Source organism: Parasteatoda tepidariorum, chromosome 1 (assembly GCF_043381705.1).
Source record: "Parasteatoda tepidariorum isolate YZ-2023 chromosome 1, CAS_Ptep_4.0, whole genome shotgun sequence".
NCBI classification, from domain to species: domain Eukaryota; kingdom Metazoa; phylum Arthropoda; class Arachnida; order Araneae; family Theridiidae; genus Parasteatoda; species Parasteatoda tepidariorum.
The window spans coordinates 64643378-64653462 of NC_092204.1; positions in this window are offsets into that span (position 1 = coordinate 64643378).

Genomic DNA, 10085 nt, shown 5'->3' on the forward strand with positions numbered 1-10085 from the left:
TATATATATATATTGTTGAAGAAAATAAATTCTCTCCCAAAATAATAATTTTCAACTGTTTAAAATTCATTTACCTTCTTACAATTAAACTTAAAGCAACGATTTTTCTATTTTCAATGTAAATCGTTTAGAATATGCATCATTTAAACAAGTAATTCCCTGGATTGCACTAAATAAATAAATTTACCCAGAAAATTCGTTTCTAAAATTTTATTCAGTAAAGTATAAATGAAAAATTAATGTTTCATTATGAAGCAACTGTCATATTAATTTAAAATCAGTAATCCTTTCTATTTTATTCTTAGTTAAATACTAATTGCACTAGAATCATTCCAAAATGTAAATGGACAATGAGCAAGAACGTATTATCGCTCCATCCCACGATATTTTAGCTTAATTTGCATCAAAATACTTTAAAACGTGTGTTATTTCTAACAAAATAAAATACTTTAAAACATTATTCCGAAAAGAATTAAATATGTGCATGTCTTTTCAAACGTTATTAGCATATTATTAAGTATAAAAATATAAGCTGCTTTATTCATTTATGAAACACGGGTTTAAATAAATCCTCAGAGAGACATTTTAAAGTAGTGCTTTATTTTTCCTTTTGTATGTACTAATTTAATATGAATTTATCACGCGTACAGAAACGCATTTAATTCTATAAGAAATAAAGAAGCTAAGTTACTTTAAGTCAACAAGCGAAGTATATTTTCCTTTATTCTAAATGGAACCAAAGTTCACCAATCTAGGGCTCGCATGACGAATCCGACCAACTATCAACACTGACCTGACCTCTCGGTTTGACTGACTTTACATGCTAAGTCTGTCAGATAGAGAATGCCAGGTCTGTCAGACTACAAATTGCTAGAGTTCATTTTGAAATTCATATTATCAAATCTGTTTGTTGCTTTGCAAGTCAGATTATCACATTTGCTTCTTGTTTTGCAAGTCACGTTATGAAGTTTGATGTTTTGCAAGTCACGTTATCACATTTGTTTCTTGTTTTGCAAGTCAGATTATCAAATTTTTTTGTTGTTTTGCAAGTCACGTTATCACATTCGTTCATTGTTTTGCAAGTCGCATTATCACATTTGTTTGTAACAGAGTTGGGTTTTCGCCGTCAAAAACTGGTTTTTGACATGACAGTGGTAAAAACAGTGTTTTTACCGGTAAAAACCGTCAAAAACCTACTGTTTTCTTTAATTTATGTCATGTAGCGGACAATATTTACATTATTTTCACATAATTGTCCTTATAAATGAATGTTGTAAATGATTGCTATTGATTTTGCAACTATATACATGTATTCTTATAGAAGGATATACATTCATATAGTTCCACATTCATACATTCATATATAGTTAAGAAGTACATTCATACATTCATATAATTTTATCATTATAGCTTGATTTACAAAGGATTCAAAATTTTGCACTTCTTAATTGTTAGAAATAAGCAAACAAACGAAAAAGCTTGGAACTATTAATAAATTCAAGAACTAAAATGAAGAATTTAAAATTTGGCATTTCTTAAATATTAGAAATAAGCTAAACAAAATTTTCAAAACTTGCAACTGCTAACAAACTCTAAGTCAAGAATGACTTGACATTCCTCAGTAATGTAATGTGCCAAACAAAATGATGCTTGGAAATGTTGAAAATTTTGTTTAGTATCCTAATATTTTACTTCAAATAGTATGTTTTGATATAATCATGTTGGGAAAATGCAAGAATCTGTTCTTAAATATCTTTTAACAACTTTTTTTCAAATTTTATTGCCCAAAAATGAATTAATTTTAAATTATAAGCAGTTAACTCAAATAAAAATACAGTTTTACCAAAACTATGGGTTTTTGACGTTTTTGACAGAGGGGTTTTTGACATGACGGTAAAAACCATGGTATAAACCGGTAAAAACCGTCATGTGTCAAAAACTTGCCAACCCTGGTTTGTAACTTAAATAAACATTGCATGATAATCGAAAAGAACGCAATGACTGTTTAGCTAGCTAATGGGCAAATGAGTCAAAATGCTCAAAATAACTAACCAGAGAGGAAGGGTAGAAGTCAAAAGCCATGAATGTCAACAGTTTTTCTAAAATAACTAAAAGGGGGGGAATGACCTTCCTTCCCTAAATTATGGCTTTTGGTTTTAGTCCTTTAAACATAGTGAAGTAAGAGTGGCTCTTAAGTTAAAACACTAAATAAATAACAACACTTGACAGTAAAACTATTAAAAAAAAGTCTATGAAACAACAGAAACAACTTCGAAGTAACTTGGAAAATTGTTCGCAAATGACCAAAGCTGGCAGCTAAAAAATGAGGTTTACGATATTTTTTCCTCGATCAGCTTTTCAAATATGCTCTTGAGAAAATTTTCACTGCTGGATTTCGACAAGTGAATTGGATATGGAAAGAACATCTTCTTAAAGTATAGGTAAGATGGACCTTTAAAAATTTACCTGAATTCATAGCGCTATATATTGCTGCCTTTTAAAATATTCTAAATCAAATTTTTACATATTTTATTTAGAATTATTATAACACGAAATAGTAGCGTTTATAAGTTTTTGCACGTCATTTTCGACGAAAGTTTTCTTTATGTTTAAAAGGGGGGGGGGAAATAGAAGTGGAAAAAAATCACGATTCTTTAGTTTTCAGCTGTTAAACTTGTTCGTTAAAATGCTTTATTCTCCAAACTTTATTTCATCAAGACAAAGTAATGAGAATTAATTAAACTATAAATATATATTTATGAAACAGAAATGATAAGAATGAATTTAATTATTATTGTAAAAATTACCCAGATAATAAGGTTATGTTTTGCATCAAGTTAGTAAATCTCAATTTCAAAATAATTTACACCTCATAAAATTATTCTCATGTATAACTCAGCAATACTTTTAGTTGATATTGGGTGAAATTATTCACACCTCAAATATACTTATTCGCTTGAAGTGTAGTAAAAATAGCCTGTACACCTTAAAAATAACTTCTCTAAGCTGGTTGCTCTGAAGTAGATTTCCATCAACCTCAAAACAACCTCAACTGTAAATAAAACAACTTCATTTTGATTATACTCCTTGGAAGATTGATCTTTTAAGGTTATTTTTGAAGTTAACTTCAAATGAACCTCAAATCAATCTTGACACCTCAAAACAACCTCAAATACACCTTAAATTTCTCTAAGAATTATATATATGCTGCACTATAAATGAAATAAGCAAACAGTTTTTTGAGTCAACAAAACGATAATATTTATGCACAAAACATTGATTTATATTTTTTGGTATTATGATTCTGATTTTTTTCCCCATAACAGCATACAATTCTTAAAGAAAAGGAAATATTTTATTTTAATTAATATAACTCTTTAATTTTTAAAAAAAAAATATTAGCTTCTTTGTACTCAATCGATGCTGTTATTCTATTATGAAATCAATAGTTTTTAAATTACTCTTAAAAAACCAAAAGTCCGAAAAGGTTTTGAAAATCAAGGTCAAACTTACCCAGAAAACATTGAATCCCTTAAATTATTGGGTTGTAATTTCCCTTTTTTCTTCGCGAAATTCAAAATTATTTTCTTATAATGAGTAAATATTTTATTGAGTTACATATTTTCCATTCCAGTCCATTACTTTTTGTTATCTAAGTAGTATGACTCCTTGCTCATAAAATTTTTTTGTTGTTTATTGGCAAAAAACTGATCCAGGTGACTTTTAATTTTATCACTTGACGTACAGGCATTACCGTCTAAAGATTTTCGCAGAGACCCGCTCAAATATTGTTACCATTTCAAAAATGGATAATTTTCTTGACGTTTGAGAAGCAAATCATACATGGCTAATGCAGTCCCGGTTGTTGGGCTGCCCGCCTGTTCGCTTCCCGTTATTTTGACAACGTTTTGTTGTTTTATCTATCTCATTCGCTTTTTAATTCTGTTTTAATCTATTTATTCACTACATTGTGCTTTTTAATTGGCTTATTTACATTGCCTTTCCTTGCTTTGCAAATTTTAGCGTCGCCTTTTAATTGTATTTGATAATTGTTTGTTTTACCACTTTACATCTTCACCTCCTTTTGTTTTACATTTGAGATTTTCTTGGCTCATTACGCCTTGTTCTTCTGTCTTACCTGTTGTCAATTTGTCATCGACTGTATTGGTTCTTTGACCTATATTAACTTGGGACCTCCGTTTACCTGTGACCTTTTAATGTTTTCTTATGTTCACTTCAGGTACACGTTTTTTTTAATGGTTCACTTTATGTTTTACTGTTCTTGAATACATCAACAGTTTATACTTTGTGTCCTTTATATCCTGTCACAATGTTAATGATCGCTTTGGTTTAGCGACCCAACTTACTCCGTAATATTACTCGTTTTAATCCTATGTACTGCCTGCACATGATGCATTGTATGTCATACTGTACTTTCCTGCGATGTGTTGTAAAATTTTTCATTTGTGTCTTTGGCTCACTATAAGGGAAGCCCCGTCGGCTTCGGCACTATAAGGCGGGACTCTCGGAGCATTTTAATTATTTTACTGCTGTTGCCATCAGACTCTGTAATGTTTACATAATGTTACTCTGTAATGTTACTTTTTGTATTTTATGTACTTTTCTGTTTTTCTTGATTTTAATAAACATTTACCCGTATGCCCTAAATTGGGGCAGGTCGGGGTAAATATTTCATACATGGCTAATGCGACGTCGCAAATTTCTTTCCGTGAGAACATGAGAAACTCATATGTCGAACTTTGCGAATGAATTTAGACGTTTCAAATGATCATGAATGGTCGAATTCGAAAAATTTATCCTCTCAACCATCTCATGAGCTTCTATTCGCTAGTTTTCACCAATTAAAGCCTTTATTGGGCTTTCATCAGCCTACAATGGCGTGGTGCATCATCGTGCATCGAAATTTTGCCTGATCAAAATTTTGCTAACCAGTTTTGGCACTGGCATACTATCAATCCATCTTCTCCATACACATCGGATAATTTTTTTTCTTGCCTGTACAGCATTTTTACCTTTTTGATAGTAAAAAAGCAAAATAATGTGAAAATGCTGCTTTACATTTTCCATATTTAAAAGGTCACCAACCTAAAACTACTTTTTCACAAATAAAATTTTCTACATCAATTATCAAAATTTCTAATGATTATACGATTTAAGTATGAAGTTGGCTGTCAAAAAATGTAAGGGATCAAAAAATGTCTGTTGGGAAAAAACGAAATTAGTTTCCAAAAAAAAAAAAAAAAATACAAAAAGCAGTTTTGAGCTTTCTACGATTTTTTTCGAAATAAAATCTTATTTTTACTGAGCTGTATATCAAAACTTTGATTTAATTAAGAAACACTTGATTAAGTGGTTCATTTGATAGAAAACTGACATGACATATCTAATCATTTTGATAAAAACTTGAAGAAACTAGCGTGTCAGTTAAGGATATCAAAATTTTACTTATTACAAAAGTTTTATTTCCTAGTTCTTATACGAAGAGAAATTCTCTAGGGCAGTTATTAAAATATATGTCATGTCAAACGCTATTGAAAAAAATTGGAAGTTCGTATATTGAATTATTTCCTATTTCAATATTCTTCGATATATTATTAATTTAATTTTTATCAAGCATTAGAAATGTCTTTTATACTTATGTAACACTTCAGCTTTAGTGTAAAGAAATGCTTGTCAAAAAAAGTAAAAAATAAAACCGGGGAACAGTGCAAAAATTACAGTTTTGCTATCTAATTTTTAGTTTTTGCCCTCAGACTCGCAATGTTTAGATTTAAAAAAATTATTTTCTTGAATATATTTATGAAATTTAAAAATCTAAAACAATTTTCCAAATTCAATTTTAAATTAACAAATTTCAAAGTGAAACTTTATTTCTTCTTTCATCTGCTTATTGTTTCTAATTCGTTTGCGTAATTCGAAATGTGTTTCTTGTTTTTCAGTGGCGCCATCCATCGCCAAGAATACGACTTCAGTCACGCACACATGTTACAGCCCGTTTTAAAGGGTAGTCACATTCATACATCCATTCATTCATCCACAGATTGTAATTTTGACTTGAACCAGAGAACGATCAGTCTCCAATTCAGCACCCCGGTATTGATTTGTTAGAAGAAATTGGAGGACCTTGTGACCCAACAGATTTAACATGCACCAGTCACCATTTACTACACTGAGAGTCTTCGGTTGGCGGGGATCGAACTCACGACATCTCCGACATAGGCCCAACTCCCTACCAACTAGGCTATTCCAACCTTCCTTCCATCTGTAAAGTTGTTAAACAAGCACATTCCGTACAGACCGACGTCATTATCTTGCTGAGTTTCATGTTTATTTTCGTTAAAAACTAATTAACTTAAACGCAGTGAGAAATTTTCTCCATTAATTAACCATCGAATTACTGATTCAAAATTAAATAATATCTGTAATTATAAATATTGGAGATAATTTTTTTATTATATAAAAGAATGCTGTGACATATAACTAAATAAAATATAAAATTAATAATCTTAAACTGTAACGTAGAACATACTTTATAAAGAAAATATTTTATTATCTTTGTGTATTATTAAGGTTGAATAGGTCGGCCTGTTTCGGGGGCTCTCTTAACAAAGGCGCCCATTCTCAAGACTCAACAGAAGTGAATGGAGGAAAAGATAAAAGGAAACGTTAAGTTACTTATGAAAAAATGGGAAAGAAAAAAAAGTAGATAAACTAGAAAACTCACATAACCTCTGACAAAAGGGCAACTCAGAGCAGGATGCATTTCCAAGCGATATGAAAGGTTGGTTATTAACCCATGTCCTTAATTAAGAAATGGCTATTTATATGGATGAAATAAAATTCCAGAACGTCAGAACGAACTGATGCGAAAGTTGTGGGAAGAAGTTGGCAGAAATAAATTATGCCGAAAGAGCCAACAATATGCGGCAAAAGATAATTTATCCAATTCCAGCTGACGAACATATATGCCGTGTTCAAACTAATTCTCAAATTTTCTTTTTAATTATGTATATTGAAAAGTATAAATAAAGGTGAGACAAGGAATTATATAAACATTGCTGTATTAACTATATGAGAATAATGTTTTATTTGCTTAAAACTTCGAAGTTCAAAAGGAAATGAAGATAAAAAAGAACATACATGTATACAAAAATTATGAACAAAATGAACTTTTTTCTTCACGCAAACTCTATTTTATCAAACATTAGCTTTTCCAGACAAATCTTTTTTGATCGGTAACTCCTATTACGATTTCAAATAATCCCATTTTGAAGTTAAGCCTTGCAAATATTGAAACAACTGAAGCCCAGCATTGTTTGCACAAAAGCATTTGACACAGATCAATAAATCTCTACCTTAAGTCTAAAATAATTAATTTTCCCTCCACCCTATCATTTTAATGTTAGAAACACAGTCTTCCAAATTACAATTCTCCATTGTTAGGAAATCTGTATAAGGTGACAATAGAAAAATATAATTTAATCAGCATGACGTATAAAAGTTATTTGTGAACATTCATCAGAGTGTAAAATCTCTTTTTCCTTTCAAAACTGACATCTTTCTGCTGAAATTCCATAACCGACCGAAAGGGAATGTGAGTGGTAATGTTGTGGCATCATTCTACAGTTGAAATTATAAAAGCATTATTGAAATATTAAAAAAAAACATCTAAACATTAATCTTTAACACATTATGTTGCTAATAAGAGTCAATATTTAGTTAAAATATAGCAATAAAGATTTATATACTTTATTAACTTATCATTTCAACTAATTTTTGCAGTTTCGACACAAATACGTGATTTAAAGCAGCTGCTCATGTAATAATATTACAGTTTTAAATATTTTAATATTAAATATTAATGCAATTTTTAAATAATATTAAAAACAAATATATAACAATTATTACTGTAATTTATAATATTAATAATAATTAATAATTATAATATAATATATATTATAATAATAATGTAATGTTATCATGTTATAAGTGTTATTATGATAAATAATATATATATATATATTATAAATATTATATTAGTTTCAAATATTACACTAAAAAAGTTAATTTCTCCTCAACATGTCTTTTAAATAAAAAACTAACTTTTTTTATGAAATTTTTTAGAAGGGGCGTAGAATTTTAAGCAGCGTGAGCTGTTTGTGAAGAAAATAAAAATTGTTCGAATCTAAAAAAGTTATTTTATTCTTATCTTCTCTAGCGAGAACACCGTGATTCCGTGACACAACTTACAAAAGTTTCAAATAAAAGACTAAATTTATCAAAAATAATGTGTCGTGTACAATATGCCGTGTACTTTTCTTTATTTAAAAGCTTTCCACCTATTTGTAAACTGTAAATAATAACTGCAAATTACACAAAAATTTACAGCTATTATTCACAGTGTGCAAATAGATACAAACTTCTGCTATACTAGAATGCAAAGTTTCTTGACAATGACGTCACGGCTGGCGGAGGAAGAAGGAGAAATAAGTTCAGTCGTTATATAGAAGAAATATAACTAAATAAAGATACCATTCCGCGATGCGCCGCTCGTAAATCTAAAAATATATAAAATTTTAAGAAAATTATAGCAAATTAACGCTATATATGTGTGGGTTAAGATAACTTATCATATTTCTATTGTGAAATGCGTAATTTTCCTCGAAATACAGACATCGCGCCAGGAACTATTTTTTTCGTTTTCCCTCAGCATATTTCTCCATTGTCAAGAAACATTGCAGTTTAGTATAGATACATTATACTTTTTAAGAAAAAAAAACTGTTGTAAACAGTAAAAGTCTGATTTTATCTTTTAACTGTTACCTGCGCGCTGGGCAAAATTCCCGTTTTTTTACAAACTTGAGTCGTATACTTGGTGGTTTAAAGCTGTTTTTCACAGAACAGTTTTTCTCTGTTTTTCCCCCTAATCATGAACGGATTAAAACTGTCAATTCAAATTCTAGTTTTTTCTATACAGTTTTGCTTACCGTTAGATAACTTTCTTTTTTTTAAAATGATTTTACTTTTATTTTCGATACTTGCTCTTACTTCTCAGAGATTATTTTGTGGTTTTGAATATCATGTAAATAAAACTTTGATTCGATTTCATTGTCAAATTGATACTCTACCTGATTATTGCCTGTCTTTAGATCGAATTTTTCGGTAAGTTAAATTGCCAAACATTCTTAGAAGAGCGCCAATATAGTTTCAAACATTTTTACATTTAAATATGGTTTTAATAAGTAAGACTTTTAGGATAAAGACAGTTCAAGAATTCTCCTCACAACGAAATACCAGACTTGACATCGTAAAGCGGGAAGAGAACTGGCATTCCAATTAGAGGAGCCGTGTTCGAATCTCTATGCCTACTGGTCATGCGAATGCTGCACTCAGCTCGCACCGACCACAATGCTGACATAGTTATTTTAGAATTTAGAGTTTTTTCGACATAAATAAGTCTTTTGTTAAAATAACAGAGGTGATAGATTAAAATAAAAGTACTTATCTGCTTAAAAAACTGGTCCTTCCTCAATGGCACGACAGCCCCGGGTGGGCTCAGGCCTTCTCAATCAACTTCCTCCAGGCCTGCCTCCGCCTGGCAGTTGTCTTCCAGTTTGAGACTTTTAAGACTGAAAAGTCTCTTTCCACGCAGTCGGCCCATCTCAGCTTTGCTCGACCTCTGGGCCTTGATCCGATGGGCTGAGCGGTTTTAAATCACAGTATTTTTCTGTGAAGTAAACGGTTTTATACTGACGCACCAGTTGACAGTTTTTTTGAAAATTTAACAGTTTTTTTAAGAGTATGAACTTTTAATAATGTGCGTAAATGTGGGGAGAGTTGTTATCGATAATGTCAACCTTCATCTATAAAAAGGTACCCCACCATAGAATAAAATTAACATGTCTTACATACTAGTGAGCTAGAATTATATTTTTGTAGTGGTAGATACACTACAGTACTCCCCCACCAGAATCATATCTATGATGGAATTCGATGAGCGGATACCACTAGTTGATTCATTGCTGTTTCACGAGAAGCCGGGAGAGCTGTATTAAGATCACCGT